This window comes from Podarcis tiliguerta (assembly GCF_965153285.1).
Source record: "Podarcis tiliguerta genome assembly, chromosome: 1".
NCBI classification, from domain to species: domain Eukaryota; kingdom Metazoa; phylum Chordata; class Lepidosauria; order Squamata; family Lacertidae; genus Podarcis; species Podarcis tiliguerta.
In genome coordinates this window covers 125,529,411-125,537,382 of record NC_139534.1, presented here as the reverse complement: position 1 = coordinate 125,537,382, position 7,972 = coordinate 125,529,411, and positions in this window count along the sequence as shown.

The following is a 7,972-nucleotide window of genomic DNA, read 5'->3' as shown; positions in this document are numbered from 1 at the left end:
AACAACAACTCTGTTAGGGTCCCAAGCTGCATGTCTGATTCACCAGCTTAAGGTCAGTCAAGACTTCCTCTACTGATTTCCCTTTCCTGCAGCACTCTGAGGTGAAACTTTCTATCTTTCCTTAAGTCTCATCGCTCTTAGGCATGTAATGGCCTTCGCATGTCTTTAGAACTGCTGGAAAAACTAGCCTCTTTCTCCTGGCTTAATTGCATGGCATGTCTACTGCCTCATTACCTGGCTATACGCAAAAATGTAGCTACCTCTTCTTTTTCATCCTTTCCTGTAGCCTGCATGCAGATGGCAAAGCCTTCCTTAAACCTTTCCCAGAATTCGGTTGCATTGCCGCTGAGTTTCAGCTCCCTGGGGGACTTCGAGCCATTCCATCTTTTAATCTCAGTTTTCTTCCCCTTACCTTTCTTGCTGACCTCACTCCCAGGTACCATGTAACGCTCTCTGTTTAATGAGGCGCAGGTCAGAGAAGCTGAATGAGAAATAGTTTTATTGAAGAACTATGTACAACAGGTCTTTTCTCCTTCAGCTACTTTCTCGCTCTGCTCCTAGCCCTGTATCCTGCTGGGACCTAGCCTCCTAAACTAGACATGGAAGGTACCCTTAAACATTTATTCTTGCATCTCCTCCTTTATAAACATTCATAGCATTAATTATGGAATTGTGGCATTGAAAGGTGAAGCCTTTTTACCTTGTCCCGTCTCCCTTTGCGCGTTGCCCCACGTGGAATGAGAAAGGAGAGTAATGAACACCAGGGTGTGGTTCATGGAGAAAGGATTTATTCAGTTCTGCGCAGAGGCAACCAGCGAAATCGCTTCCAAAGGCTGGCGGCACTTACAGCAAGCAAGCTAGCATCTTTTATACCCTTCACATCACCCCATTCCCCTCATTCCCTTATTTGGCTCATCTAGTGCCCTCTTGGCAGTTTATCATTGGCTCCGGTTTTCTGCATAAGCTGCTTCCTTATGTGGCTATATGGTATGGCTACGTGTTCCTCTTTACACAACATGTTTTTCTACATCCTTACAGCGTGTGCTCGTGACACAACTCTGTTGCAATTGTGACACCATCCTGTCCTCCTATTTCTCGTCACCTTTGTAATTTTCCTTTTACACCGTTATCTCCTTCAAAGGGACCTCAAAGTTTATTCAGTTCAACTCCCTGCCAGTGCAAGAACTCTACAACTACACCATCCAAAGCTGGCCCATGACATTTAGATACCTGAGGAGAACCACAAAATGGCACCCCTCATCACCAGTGATGATCTACAACAAGAACAAGGGGGAATTGAAGATCTACACTGGAAAAAGGGAGAGCAAAATAAAATCAACCTTATATTTTCAATCCCTATAGAAGACTTTCCTGTTTCACAAGCCTTCTAAGTGGATTTTTTAAAATCCCAGTTTGCATTTAATTGTTTTCACATACGACATTTATATATGTTTTTATATGTGACGTTGTTTTTGGTATGGCCTCTCTCTCTCTCTCTATATATATATATATATGAGAGAAAGAAACATTGTTTTGGATGTTTTTATTATGGATATTTTTTGCCACAAATCCGTCTGAATCATGGCCGTTAAAAGTCTCAGTCAGTATCCCCCCAAAACCACAATGAACAAAATGGGAGATGGGATGACCACAACATTTTGTGTTCCTATCTCTTTCTACTTTTTAAAATGTGGCAAACAGTTTGTGTCATGGCACACCCCACAGCTGCTGTTCTGTATCATGTGGCCCCGCCCAGCGGCCATTTTGTGGCTGGCGGCCATGACACTTCTTCAAAATTCGGTGAGTGTGCCCACCGAACCCAAAATATCGGTGACCCCTGTTGTACAATGCCAGCATCCTTCTAATTCAAAGCAGCAGAGCTAGTCCTACAGCTCAGTTTTACATTTTCTGCAGAACACCTTCTAACAGCAGTGTGCCTGTCAGGTTTTTGTGGTGGATTATGAAAGAGGTTGTTCCCCTTCCCTTTGCTACAGCTGGTTTCCACATAATGACCTTTGTACAGAGCTCCCAGGAGAATCATGGGGATAAGGAATGTAGAATTTGAATTTTAAGCCGACACTGTCCTTCCTTTTGAATAAAGTTCACAACATAGGAGAGCCTGCTTTTCCAGCTGAGGCCAAATCCTTGGGCTACTGACTTCTGCAGCTCCAATTAAGTGTCTTTTGAGTTGGTTTTTTAGCGTACTGGAGAAGGTTGCATCTGGACTGGTGTCAGAAGTCAGTGCCTTCCAACAACAGCGCAGGAGAGCCAAACATCTGACTCTACGCCATTCCTACTTAGCCTGGTTTACTCTCACACACATTTTTTTCAATAAGATTTTTATTTTCCAAAATAAAAACTTTTGCCAACAATAACTGGAGACAAGTCTAGTTATATAATAAAATCTCCACAAAAAACATCACGTTCAGTTTGTAGTGTCCTTCAGACATTAATGGTTAATATTACCTCTCCAGAGACAATTTTCTAGGGACAGTCCCGAATATAAAGAAGCTGTCCTGATTTCTGAGCTGATCCCAGAATGTCTCACTTTTCCTTAGGAGGCTCCTATTTTCATCGGAGAAATGTTGGAGGGGGTGGAGTTATGTGACTCCCAAGCCAAAGAGATAAGTAACTATATAACCTTTAGAAGGCATCTGAAGGCAGCCCTGTATAGGGAAGTTTTTTCTAAATGTCTAATGTTTATTATGTTATATATATGTTGGAAGCTGCCCAGAGTGGCTGGGGCAACCCAGTCAGATGGGCAGGTTATTATTATGTTGTTGTTGTTGTGGTGGTGGTGGTGGTGGTGGTTGTTGTTGTTGTTGTTGTTGACATCCCTATTTTCATTGGAGAAATGTTGGAGGGCATGTGATGGTTGTGAGATGAAGGAAGCTCTGCCTCTCACTTCTCTTGGGAAGCAGTGAGGATTTGGCCTGATGAGTGGGAGAGAGACTCATCCATAGCCTCACTATCAGGTCCACGTAAAATCTTTCTTCCTGGCAGCAGCAGGACTGTTACACTGAAATATACCAAGTCAGACCATTGATCTGTCTAGCTCAGTAGGAGTCACAGCTAGAGAATCCCTGAGAGAGGGCTTCCCAACCTTTGTTTCAAATCCACCAATGAAGGAGAGTCCACCATTTTCTGTGGGAGAGAATTCCACTATCAAACAGCTCATACTGTCTGAAAGTTCTTGTTTATTCAGAACCAATGTTTATTCAGAACCTCCATCCTTGCCATTTTAAATCTATTGGTTTGGGTTCCTTGGGAGCAGCAGGAAACAAGCTTGCACCATCTTCCACGGGAAAGCCCTTCCAATAGCTGAGCTAGCTGTCATATCATCTCTCAGTCTTCTGTTCTCCAGCATGAACATGCCCAGCTCCTTCAACCGTTCCTCATATGGCTTGGTTTCCAGACCCTTGATCATCTTGGTTGCTCTCCTCTATACACCTACCAGCTTTCAATACCCTTCTTAAACTGTGGTGCACAGAACTGGACACAGTGCTCCAAGTGTGGTTTGGCCAGGGCAGAATACAGCGGTACTATTACTTCCCTTGATCCGGACACTAGACTGAAGCCATTTGCACGCATCTATGAAGCAGCATTTAAGGACCAATGTAAAAGAGGAAGAAAGAGGCTGTTTTGTTAAGTCTCCGCGCTCACTTGTGATTCTCCGAAGAAGAAGAAAGCAAAGCTGCAACTATGGTTCAAGGCCGGTAGAGTTGAGAAGGGGAGGACTTCAAGAGAAATTGCTTAATTGGCTTTGATGAAACTATTAGGCAAAAGCGAGGCTGTCTCTTGAGTTTAAATAGTTTGGCGCTGTTCCTTATGGGCATGGATTTGCTGCCGGTGATTTCAGCAGAAACAAACCCAGGCCATTAATGTGAATTCCAAAGGGAATTGCCAGGAGGGCTAAAAAGTCCAAGATAAACATGTCAGGTTACATAAGCAGGCTCCTCCTTGTTGCTCCCCTCTTCCCGATTCTCTCTCTGTAAACAGAAACCTGGTACAATCGTTTGAAATAAGAACGGTGGGCTGGGGGGTGGACATAAAAGCAAGCTTTAGTATTTCTCCTCCAGTGGCCTTTAGGACAGCCACTGTCTAAAGCAGCAGCACTGCAAGAGCTCTGAGCCCATGATGTAATTTTAATGGCATGCAAATTTAGCATCCACACTCCCAAAGGAAAGACAACACAGTGAGCTGAAGCTGCTTTGCCATGATCTGATGCACTCAAGAGTTAGCACAGCCCGTCAGTAGGGTCTTCAGAATTACTCTGATTGGAAAACACGGGTGGCACTTGGTGGGCGGGGAGTGAGAGGGCATCTACCCACCCCCAAGTAACCTACTCACACCTATTGCTCGACCCCTTGGACTACATGAGTGAAAAATACATTTCATATACATATAAGAATGGAAACACAGACTAGAATTTAAAACAGGGCTGCAATCCTACGCATCCTTACCTGGGCAGTTAGCACCACACCATACATTTAAAAGCAGAGACATCGCCTTGCCAGAGACTTCAGACAGCTCCCCATTTTTACCATCTGTTCCACAGGAGCTTTTTCATAGAATACGTGGATCTTAAAAAGCAGAGAAATCACTTTGCCTACAAAGGTCCATATAGTTAAAAGCTGTGGTTTTCCCAGTAGTGATGTACAGAAGTTAGAGCTGGACCATAAAGAAGGCTGATCGCCGAAAATTGATGCTTTTGAATTATGGTGCTGGAGGAGACTATTGAGAGTCCCATGGACTGCAAGAAGATCAAACCTCTCCATTCTGAAGGAAATCAGCCCTGAGTGCTCACTGGAAGGACAGATCCTGAAGCTGAGGCTCCAATACTTTGGCCACCTCATGAGAAGAGAAGACTCCCTGGAAAAGTCCCTGATGTTGGGAAAGATGGAGGGCACAAGGAGAAGGGGACGACAGAGGACGAGATGGTTGGATAGTGTTCCCGAAGCTACCAGCATGAGTTTGACTAAACTGCGGGAGACAGTGGAAGACAGGAGTGCCTGGCGTGCTCTGGTCCATGGGGTCACGAAGAGTCGGACACAACTAAACGTCTAAACAACAATACATTTAAATCACATGACTCCCCCAAGGAATCCTGGGAACTCTTGTTTCTTAAGCTTGCATCCTGGATGCATCCTTGCATCCTGGAATCCTGGATGATTCCTGGATTCTTCAGGCGATGCTTTGTGGTTTAAATGTTGTGGATCTGCCTTTAATTTCTCATTTCCCCCATGTTTGGTGCGGACCTCCAAATCTTCACATCAGTTTGCAAGAATCAGTGTCAGTCCTCTTGAAATTCTACCTGCATTGCAGTATGGATTTACCCTAATATACATAGTTTTGCATGCAATTTTGCTGAACATAAATATCTGTGCAGGCAGTTTCTCACAATATCCTGTATATCTGAATATGACTTTCAGTAATATATGGCTATTTATGCAGTGTTTCTCCCCATAAAATACTGGGGAGGGGGCCAGGGAAGCCCCATTCCACATAATCGATCATGAGATGCGGCACACAAACACCATGGGAGACTGGCCTCCTCAGATATTTTTTTTTTGGGGGGGGGCAAGGGATCTTGGTTCCTAGGAGTTGGCTCCTATGGTTTCTCCGAACAATCAAATGTGAATGGACACATTCTTGGGTTGCAGAACTGCACAGAGATATTCAAAGAAGTGTGAATTTCAACCGATAGCTGTGCTTCAGTTCTGTGAGTTAGGTCAGGTGCACATTAACAACCCAAAACAAACCAAATCCCTGCCTTGCAGTCCCTAGCTGCCTGCTTACCATATCGCCTGGGATCAGTTTCTGTTTCATTATTCCCCCTCAGTTCACACTGTGTTGCATTCTTCAGATTTACTGTGTCTGGCTGACGTTGCTTTCTTGTACTCCTTTAGGGGAAAGCCTTGGCTAGCAAGCTGTGGAACTGTTCCGACAATATTTATTTCTTTTGTGTGGCTTTAGCAAGGTAGATGATTTACTGCTTTGTTGTTCCTTCCTTTGAATTGTAAACTCACATTTCCCTGAGCAAAATTTCCTTCATTTTGCCCACCCCTGTCTGGTCTGGAAATAGTCGTTTTCATTTGTTTTGCAATATATCTATGGCTTGTAGAGACACAGCGCATAAGTGTGCTTTGTGGGCTTTTAAACTGTAGCCTGTCGTAGTGTCGTACATCTTCCCTGCCACATTAATATCTATATTTTACATACATCGATAGAAAGAGCGGGCTGGCAACATCATCACATTCTAAGAAATGAGAACCTGGGGCAGAACTATGGAGATTTGGGTGGTTGGTTTGATTCCTGGTGCCTCACATTAGGCAGAATAAAATATTGCTCTGCCAGAGACACAGGCCTATGGGAATGTAAGAAAGCACTCTTTTCCATTCCGTCCTCTATTTGTCACATGCAGCGACGTTTCCTTTCTACTGCAGTTCAACCTCCACCCAAAATTACGTTATTCACCTCTCTGCCCACTGTGGCAAGATGACATAGCTTACGTACCTTATGTAATTTATGTAATTAGGTAAATTACGTTGCCATTGTGTTAAATTCAGCTCTGTTTGTTTCCACGCAAAGGAAACACAATGGAAATGGATGAGGGAATGCAATCAATTATGCATCCTTTGTAGGCTGAAAACAACAACAGGGAACACTTGACTCTTATTAGTTGGATTGATTTCCGTTCTGGACATGAGTCAAATCAGCAAAGCTCTGCAATTCCCCCCTCCTGTTTCTATTCCCATCGGACTTCTCTGCTATCCCTGCTGGCCTCAGTGATGGATTGGCAGAATGGGGACTGTGGAAAGCACTGGTATCTCTGTCCCCTGCAGAATCTGCCCATACCCTTCCCTGCACATCATTGGAAGACATCCAACAGACGCCTTGTGGAAAGTTTTGTGATCGAAACATTTGGGAGATGGTGTTGCCAATGTCTTGCTTGTTTCATTGATTGCTTTTCACTCATCCTAAGCGAGTCCTACATTCCCACTGGCTTCAGCAACTTGATGTGGGGAAGAGACATTCCTTTCTTTACTATATTTTATCATGCTTTTTTTTTTTTTTGTCGTGGGTTGACATTTTAAGTCCAATTCATCAAATTCCATCAAAATAAAGTATAACCAACTCCCCCCCCCCGCACATATATTCTGTGACAGCAATAAATCAATCCTTCCTTAGAACACCAAGTAATTGTCTCCGTCTTGATAGTCTAAAGTGACATTTTGAGTTTGTTTTGTTAAAATCGGTTAGAGGGAAAGGAAGGGCACCCGCAAGTCAGGTTTTTAAATACAAAACGCCTGCTTTTGGGGAGGGGTTTGTGTTAACAAGACAGGTTTAATAAGGAACCACAAAGTGACCTTTTGTTACTTCCAAAGATGAAACTATATGAAGTGCAGAGAGATTGATAGGTTAACTGGTAGGTTCATACATTTAAGCTCTCATAATCAAGGCCCGTATCTTAAATGGTGCACTTTGAAACAAGAGTTACAATAAATGTGTCTGCAAAGAGTCAAGGAATATAATAATAATAATAATAATAATAATAATAATAATAATAATAATTTATTATTTATACCCCGCCCATCTGGCTGGGTCTCCCCAGCCACTCTGGGCGGCTTCCAAAAGAATATTAAAATACTGTGATACATCAAACATTAAAAGCTTCCCTAAACAGGGCTGCCTTCAGATGTCTTCTAAAAGTCTGGTAGTTGTTGTTCTCTTTGACATCTGGTGGGAGGGCGTTCCACAGGGAGGGCGCCACTACCGAGAAGGCCCTTCAAGGAAGAGCTTCATTCTGCCAAGCAGTCCAGCAACCATTCAGTTTGTAACAGGCATAGAATCATGTAAAGTTGGAAGGGATCCCAAGGATGCAGGAATATGCAGCTGTCCCATTTGAGGATCGAACCTGCAACCTTGGTGTTGTCAGCACCACACTCTAACCAACTGAGCTATCCAGTGG